Raw genomic sequence first — 7,558 nt, forward strand, 5'->3', positions numbered from 1 at the left:
ACAGGAAAAGAGGGGTTTGGTTTAGTTTTCACACTCATTAGATGCATGGTCTCTTAGTCAATAATTGAATATGACTATAAATAAGCTTCTTTTCACTATTCAATAAAAACACAATGCTCCCTACCTCTCTCCACCCCAACCCAACTAGGTTTGGATAAAATCTAATTTAGTGAGGGTTTTTTGTTGTTGTTTTGTTTTTTACTTCTCAGCAGGATAAAGTATCTGTTTCTCAACACAGAAAATGGGCAGAAAAAGAAAAAAGAGCTGAAGGCAAGAAGGGGTGGATTAATTTGGCAATCTTGCCCAGTCATTTAACATGGAAAAAAGTCATAACATTTTCTTTATTAAAATCCAAATTTTCAAATAAAATGGATCCTATGCTATCTAGGAAAGTCAGCCAGAAAAAAAGAAGCTAGTTAAGTAGCAAATTGAAAATCATAATCAGAAAATATCAAAGTAAGCAGAAAGCATCATGGAGGTGGGGGAGGGTAGGAGAATATCACAATAAACTTAGGGCTGACTTGATTGTTTCCAAATATCAATCTATATCTCTGTTTCTATCATTACCCTCTCTATCACCTCATCTCTCTCACTCTATCTCTATCTTCTGTCTGTCACTTTACCTCTATTCTTTCTACCTCTATCCCCTATGCTCTGACTTTATCTATTTACTTCTATCCTATCTCTTTCTCTATCTTCTGTCCTCTATGGCTCTTTCCCTATCATTTCTAGCTCCTTCATAGTTAAATCTCTGTCTTTATCTCTCTCTCTACCTTTAACATCTATATCTCTGTCATCTCTCTGCATCTCAAACTCTACTGTATCTTTAGTTCTATGTATGCTCATATCCATAGCTGAATTCTTCCCTCACATTCTCATCCATTGAAATTTATTTTTATCCTTCCTATGTTCTGAGCAAAAATAAGAAAATACATACTCTTATTGCCTTTTCTTTCTTAAAAAAAAAAAAAAAAAGTTGACTCTTTTGCTTTTGATTCACATGTAGTTTTAAAAAAGCTCCTTATTGGTTTTCCTCCTCCCTAAATTCATAGTACTTCATATTATAGTTACATTGTAGTTTACTCTCTTTCCCATGAATGGATGTTAAGGTATTTTCTATAAATTACCATTATAAATAATGATGCATAGTTAACTTGGATTCTTTGTGGGAATCTATCTTCAGGCAAATCCCCAGAAGCAGGATTGCTGTATCAACAGTAAACACATGTCACCAATTTCCTTTTTTAGGGTACTGTCATTTTGCCTTTGTACAAGTAATTTGTGAGATTGCCTCTTTCTCCGTAGCCTCATTGACAGAGTGAGTTATGAAACTTCTTATTTTTTGTCAACCTGATAAGTAAGAAATTATATCACAGAGTAGATTTAATTATCATTTATCTTATTATGAATAAAGATGAATATTTTTATTATGTTCAAATGTCATTTTTATGTCATAGTTTGAGATTTTTTTCCCTTTTGATGATATATGTAGTCAGGAAATCAGAAATCTATCTGTGATACTTTACATATTTTTTCATAGTATTATTTTCTTTACATTTTGCTTATGATTTCTTTGTCTTACAATTTACTAATATTTTCTTTCTTTGAAGGTGGACTTTGAGTCTGATTAATTATGTGTATAACACACACACACATACACATATACATATGTATGTCTGGAATTGCCTTTTTTAATGGTTTCATGGAATATCATGTTTTTTGGATGAATAACCAATTTCGTCAAACTCTATATCGAATAGTCTGTACTTTTTCTTCAGTTCTAAAATGACACCTCTGCTTTGTATGAATTTCCCTTTATTTATGGTTCTACTTATGAACTTTGTATCCAGTTCTTTCTTAATATTATATGATATTACATGATATTGCTTTATAATCAGTTTGACATCTGATAGGAAATCTATGTCTGTTTTCTGATTATTCTTTACTCTGAATGTCAATTTTATAATAAGCTTGTCAAGATTTGTGATACTTGTTGGGATAATATTTGAAATGCTGATCTACTTATGTATTAATTTTTTATTGGAACATAATAGTTATACAGAATAGTGAGTTTCATTGTGGCATTTTTGTGTGCATTAATTTTTCAGAATTAACATCTTTATTATATTGAGTCATCCCGTCCATACATATGGCTTATCATTCCATTTATTTAGATTATCTTTCCATGCAATTTTTCCATAAATTAAATGTGTTGCTGTTATTTGTGCTATTTTTTCTTATTGTTAATAGCCAATTATCTTTTTAATAAATTTGAAAAGCAAGAATCATGACTTTTATTATTTTATTAATATTTCTGGTGCTTTTCTCTTCACATAGATTTGATGTTTCATCTGTTATCACTTTCTTTTTAAGTCTCAAGAATTTTGTTTTAATATTTCTCACAATGGTAATCTACTGACAATGAGTAAATTTGTTCATAATATTCTCTTATTATCATTTTCATATGTATAAATTTTTGAGAAGAGATTCCCTTTCTTGCATACTGATATCGATGACTGTGTCTCCTTTTATCTTCTTGATCAGTCAGTTCATCTAGAGGTTTGTTAACTCACCTGATCTTTTCAAAGAATTCAGTTTCTCCTTTGATGACTTTCTTTCTTTCTTTTTTTTTTAGTATTTTTTGACTTCTGTTTTCTTTCTGTCCTCTATTTACCCTTATTTCCTCTTTTTTTTTTTTTTTTTTTTTGGCTTAAGGTGACAACTTGGATCATTTAAACTTTTCTTACATCTACCAATGCAAGCCTGAAAGCTATGCATTTACCTCTAGGCACTATTAACTGTATTTCACAGCATTTGTTTGTTATGTAGTTATTATCATCCCATTTAGTATAATTTATAATTTTTCTTTTGATTTTTCCTTTTATCCATGAGTTATTTAGAATTTGGTTAGTTCTTTTCTCTTAAATTTTCTTTTTAAAGTTTTCATTTTTGAAGAATATTTTTACTAGAGATAGTATTCGATTTTGATGATCTTTTTTCCCTTTTAGTATTTTAAAAATGTTATTCTTCGGTCTTCTAGTTGACATTGTTTTTGATGAGAAATCAATGGCCATTCTTTTTTTCTTTTTCTCACTGTTTGTATCTCTTTCTTTTTCTCTGGCTGATTTAAGATTTTCCTTGTATCATTGTTTAATTATGATATGCCTTATGACCTTTACTGTGTTTATTTTTCTTGGAATTCATTGAGCTTCTTGGATTTGTATGTTGATATTTTTCATTAAATATAGAAAGTGTTTGCTCAGTATTTATCCAGATATAATTTCTGACTCTGTGTCCTCCATGAGATCCAATTACAAGTTAGTAAGCCTGCTTCACATTATCCTACTGGGAAGTGAAACTCTGCTTTGTTTGTTTCAACATTTTTTTTCCTCTCTCCTATTTGTTCAGATCATTTTCTCCACATCAAGTTCCCGAATCTTTTCTCTTACAGTATATAATTTGTTTTTAAGCCTACCTATGGCTACTTTTCACTTCAGATATTGTATAGTTCAGCTTTTCCAAATATAAGGTGTACATATTACATTTTTTAAAAAATACAATTTTTATTTCCCTCTTGAGCGCCTTTAAATCTTTGATCGCATGTACAAGATCTCTTTTAATTACAGCAGACAGTTCATTTACTTGCAACTCAACTTGATGTTTTCAAACTTTTTTAAAAAGTGCTTTATTATTATGTGTCTAGAATAGTTTGTACCAAAAATCTGGTTTAGTTCTACATTTAATACATGAGCTTTCTGGTATCTCTACTGGATGCCCAACATATTTAGCAAGCTCACTCCGCTTGGGATGATTGATACTTGAACATCTTCCAGTTCCATAGTCCATGAGCTTATATTGTTTTTCAGTTTATCATTACTTTTCTTTCCTCTAAGAGGTTTTTGCTGCTCTGTCTTGTGGTGTTTCACCCTATGTGCAGCATTTACCAGTGTCAAGAGAGACTTTTGCAGATTTCTGGGGTTCTTTCTTTGATTAGTTTTCTTTCTTCCATTTGGTTACATGAATTGTAGCCATGCAATCCTCCCCAAATTCTGATCAGTTTCTTCAATTCAGTAAAACTACTATGTTTTACAGTGTTTCTTCTTCCATGAAACACAGTCTGGAAAGTTCCTGAATGGAGAAACCTGAGGAAATGATTGGATGTATTTCATTTGTTTCCTTTTTTTCAAAGACCAAAGTCTTGCAATAATTTTTGTCAATGTTAAAAACAAAAGCAGCTATTTCGTATATTCTTTCCACTTTTAAAATTTTTACATCAAAAGGGCTAATCTGGTACAAATTACTCCATTGCAGCCAGTTCTTTGTATAGCATTTAACACCTCAAAGAAATATCAAGTATCACTCTTTTGAGGAGAACTTTGTGAGTCACCAGTAGATCAATCCACCCACCCCATAAAACTTGAATTTACTTTTGTAAATATTCGATAAAAAGATGCTCAGTCTACATTTTATTACCTCCTATAATGGTGAGACCACTGTCTCCCAGGAAGGCCTACATCTCAGGCTGGTAGTAAGTCTTCATCATCAACAAAATTCCATTTTTTTGTCTTTCCACATGTTCCTTGTTTTTACCTCTTTATTCCCTCAAAAAACAGTAATCACAGCATCGTGTTCCCCTAGAACCATCTCTTCTCCAAACTAAACATGCTTATTTTCCTCAACTTATTCCACAAAACTGAACAAATAAGACAGAAAGACAACTGTTTCATTCTTCTCCCTGCCCTTAAATATACGCCCCAAGACTTTTCAAATCAAAGAGAAAATTCCCTTTGAAGCTCTCCTCACTCTTACACTGAATCATATAAGCTTACTCTCATCAATAGATCACTGCCTCAAACAATCTTTGGTGTTAGTGTCTTTAAAGTTTCATAGTTCTATGTCAAAAAAAGTCTTTTCCTGGGTGTGGGTGCTAAGTGTGGTGGTACATACCTGTAACCCCAGCAGCTCAGGAGACTGAGGTAGAAGGATCACAGTTTGAAGCCAGCCTCAGCAACTTAGCAAGGCCCTAAACCATTTAGAGAGAACTTGTCTCAAAATAAAAAAAAAAAAAATTAAAAAGGCTGGGGATGTGGCTCACTGATTGAGTGCCCCCTTGGTTCAATCCCTGGTACACCTCCCACCTCACGAATAAAGTCCTTTCCTAGTTCTTTGATCCAGAACACTTCACTCCTAACCATGCCTTCAAATGTAGCTACAGAACAAGTAGAAAATGGCTTCATTTATTGGAAAGTGGGAGCGAGAAGAGAGGAAAGAAAGTACAATTCTATCGAAGTACATAGTACCATTTCCTAATTTATAACTTTAAGATTGCACATAAAACCTCAGCCCTCTAATAATCAATTCAGACATCTGAAGACCATGGCTAATTTATAGTCCAAATATTATTTGTTGCTTGATCTCATTTTGTTCTAAAATTGAGCTTTCAGCATTTTGTTTTTATTCTAAAATTAGGATTAATCTTAATAAATGTCTTATAGTGAAGTTAATACAAAGTACTGAAAACCACTTTCACCTGCACTTTTCCATTTTTAATAAGAACATGCCTGGGGGCTGTGGGCATCATAGCCTACACCTGACAGTTTGTTTTAATTGGTTTCTAATTCATATCTTTAGGCTATGCCTTATTTCTTTCAATCTCCAAGTCTGTACTAATCTGTATAAGAGCATTAACAGAACATTGTGAAACATAATTCTCACTCATTAAAAAAAATGCAGATGCTAAATGTCACGCATTTACATTTTGAAACAGTGATTTCCTTCAATCTACTTTGTCTTATTTAACTTTCAAAAAATGATTTCCCAAGGGCTAAAGTGTAGGGAAATCTTGGTAAGTAACTTTACCTTGGGCTTATTATTAATCACAAAGAGATAGCAGTGGTGGCAAAGTGTCTCCTTACTAGCATGTACTGTCTCATATGGCCTGATGGATTCTGTAGCCTAAGAGTGGTAATAATCATTTTTTGTTGCCTAAGACAAAATGGTAGATGGCTAATAATCACTTTCTCTTCACAGGCTCATTTTTGTGCCCAATTAAACTTGTCTCATAAATTTTCTGTTTCTTTATATGATGATGAAGCTGTAGGAATAGATCAGTGGTGGCATCAGATATTTGGTTGCTCAATGACAATAACCAAGGAGAAGAAACATTTTTCCAGTGACTTATACTAAAAAAGAGGAGGGCAGATTTGATTTTGAGTCTGATAATTTTTTTTGCAACCTATTACTTTTTCTTGTCACTCCAAGACACATGGGCTGGAAAAAGATAGGAGATGATCAGGAATTGATCCCAAAGAGAGTATTAGATAGACATTGCTGGCTTTGTCAGTAAAGGGTCAGAATATGAGTAGCAAGAAGTAACCTGCAATTTCAATCATTTAGTCTTTGATTCATTTTCTAATTCTTGCTGAGTGTAGATGACCATAGACCAAAAGGCATTTAGTACTGAATTAAGGTCAAGAGCTCTCTAACTTTATCTTATTTTCATTAACTTCTTTGGCTCCACTCCTCCTCCAGCCTCCTTCCTTCTCTCTTTCTCTCTCTCTCTCCTCTCTTTCCAATACACGAAACTACAGTGCTCTCCTGGTTGGTCCAAACATAATACAAAAGACAGGTGCTAGGAATGTAAAAATAAATGTCAAATTTCCTGCCTCGAAGGAGTTCACAGGCAAGACAATAATATGAAGAATTTTTTTTTTAAAAAGAGTTTAATAAGGATTAAGACCAAGGTGTGCCAGGTCCAAAACTAAATATTAGTAGGTCAGAGACAACTTCCTGAAAGAGTCAACACATGAATGAAATTTCTACAGATTAGCAGTTAGCTAGACAATAGCCATGTAGGGGGGCAAAAAAAAAAAAAAAAAGAACATTCAGAATGAGAGGGAAAGGAGGCATCAGGTGTCTTTGTGTAGAAGTCTGGAGGAGCGTGAAGGCCCCAGGTAATGACAATAGTGCAGTGAGGTGGGGACAATGGGCATTTGTATCTAGAATCTCTGTTTCTATTAGTATCAACTAGTAGTCCAAATTAAAGGCCTCCCTTTACATTTGTCTTAGAATTATGACCTCAGAATTACCTCTGCGGTGTACCTTCTCTATCCTCACTATCACTGCCTCAGGTCTCCTCTGTACTGTTACAAAAAACTTCCACTAGGTTTCCACATCTCCAGGTGGTTCCCACTCCATTCCAATCTCCATAGGAAGCACAGATAATATCTTTCTATCTGTAAAAAAAAAGAAAGAAGGAAAGGAATCAGAAGTTTTGTGCTAACTACAGATATATTTCAAAAAAAAAAAAAAAATATATATATATATATATGGAGAGAGAGAGAGAGAGAGAGAGAGAGAGGAGATAGGTAGATATATATTTATATCTAGGTAGATATATATATATAGTCCACCCAGTTGAGCCCAGCACAACCTATCAAACTACAGTCCAGTCACTCCCACATTGTAGAAGTGACTACATCTTTTTACAACTCTAGTACTTTGGAGTGTTCCCTGAGATTTGAATGTATAATTCCTTTTCCTTCTAGGCAAACACTTA

Source organism: Marmota monax, unplaced genomic scaffold, assembly GCF_021218885.2.
Source record: "Marmota monax isolate L192 unplaced genomic scaffold, Marmota_monax_Labrador192_F-V1.1 WCK01_AAM20220418_F8-fsc00016, whole genome shotgun sequence".
In the NCBI taxonomy this organism is placed as follows: domain Eukaryota; kingdom Metazoa; phylum Chordata; class Mammalia; order Rodentia; family Sciuridae; genus Marmota; species Marmota monax.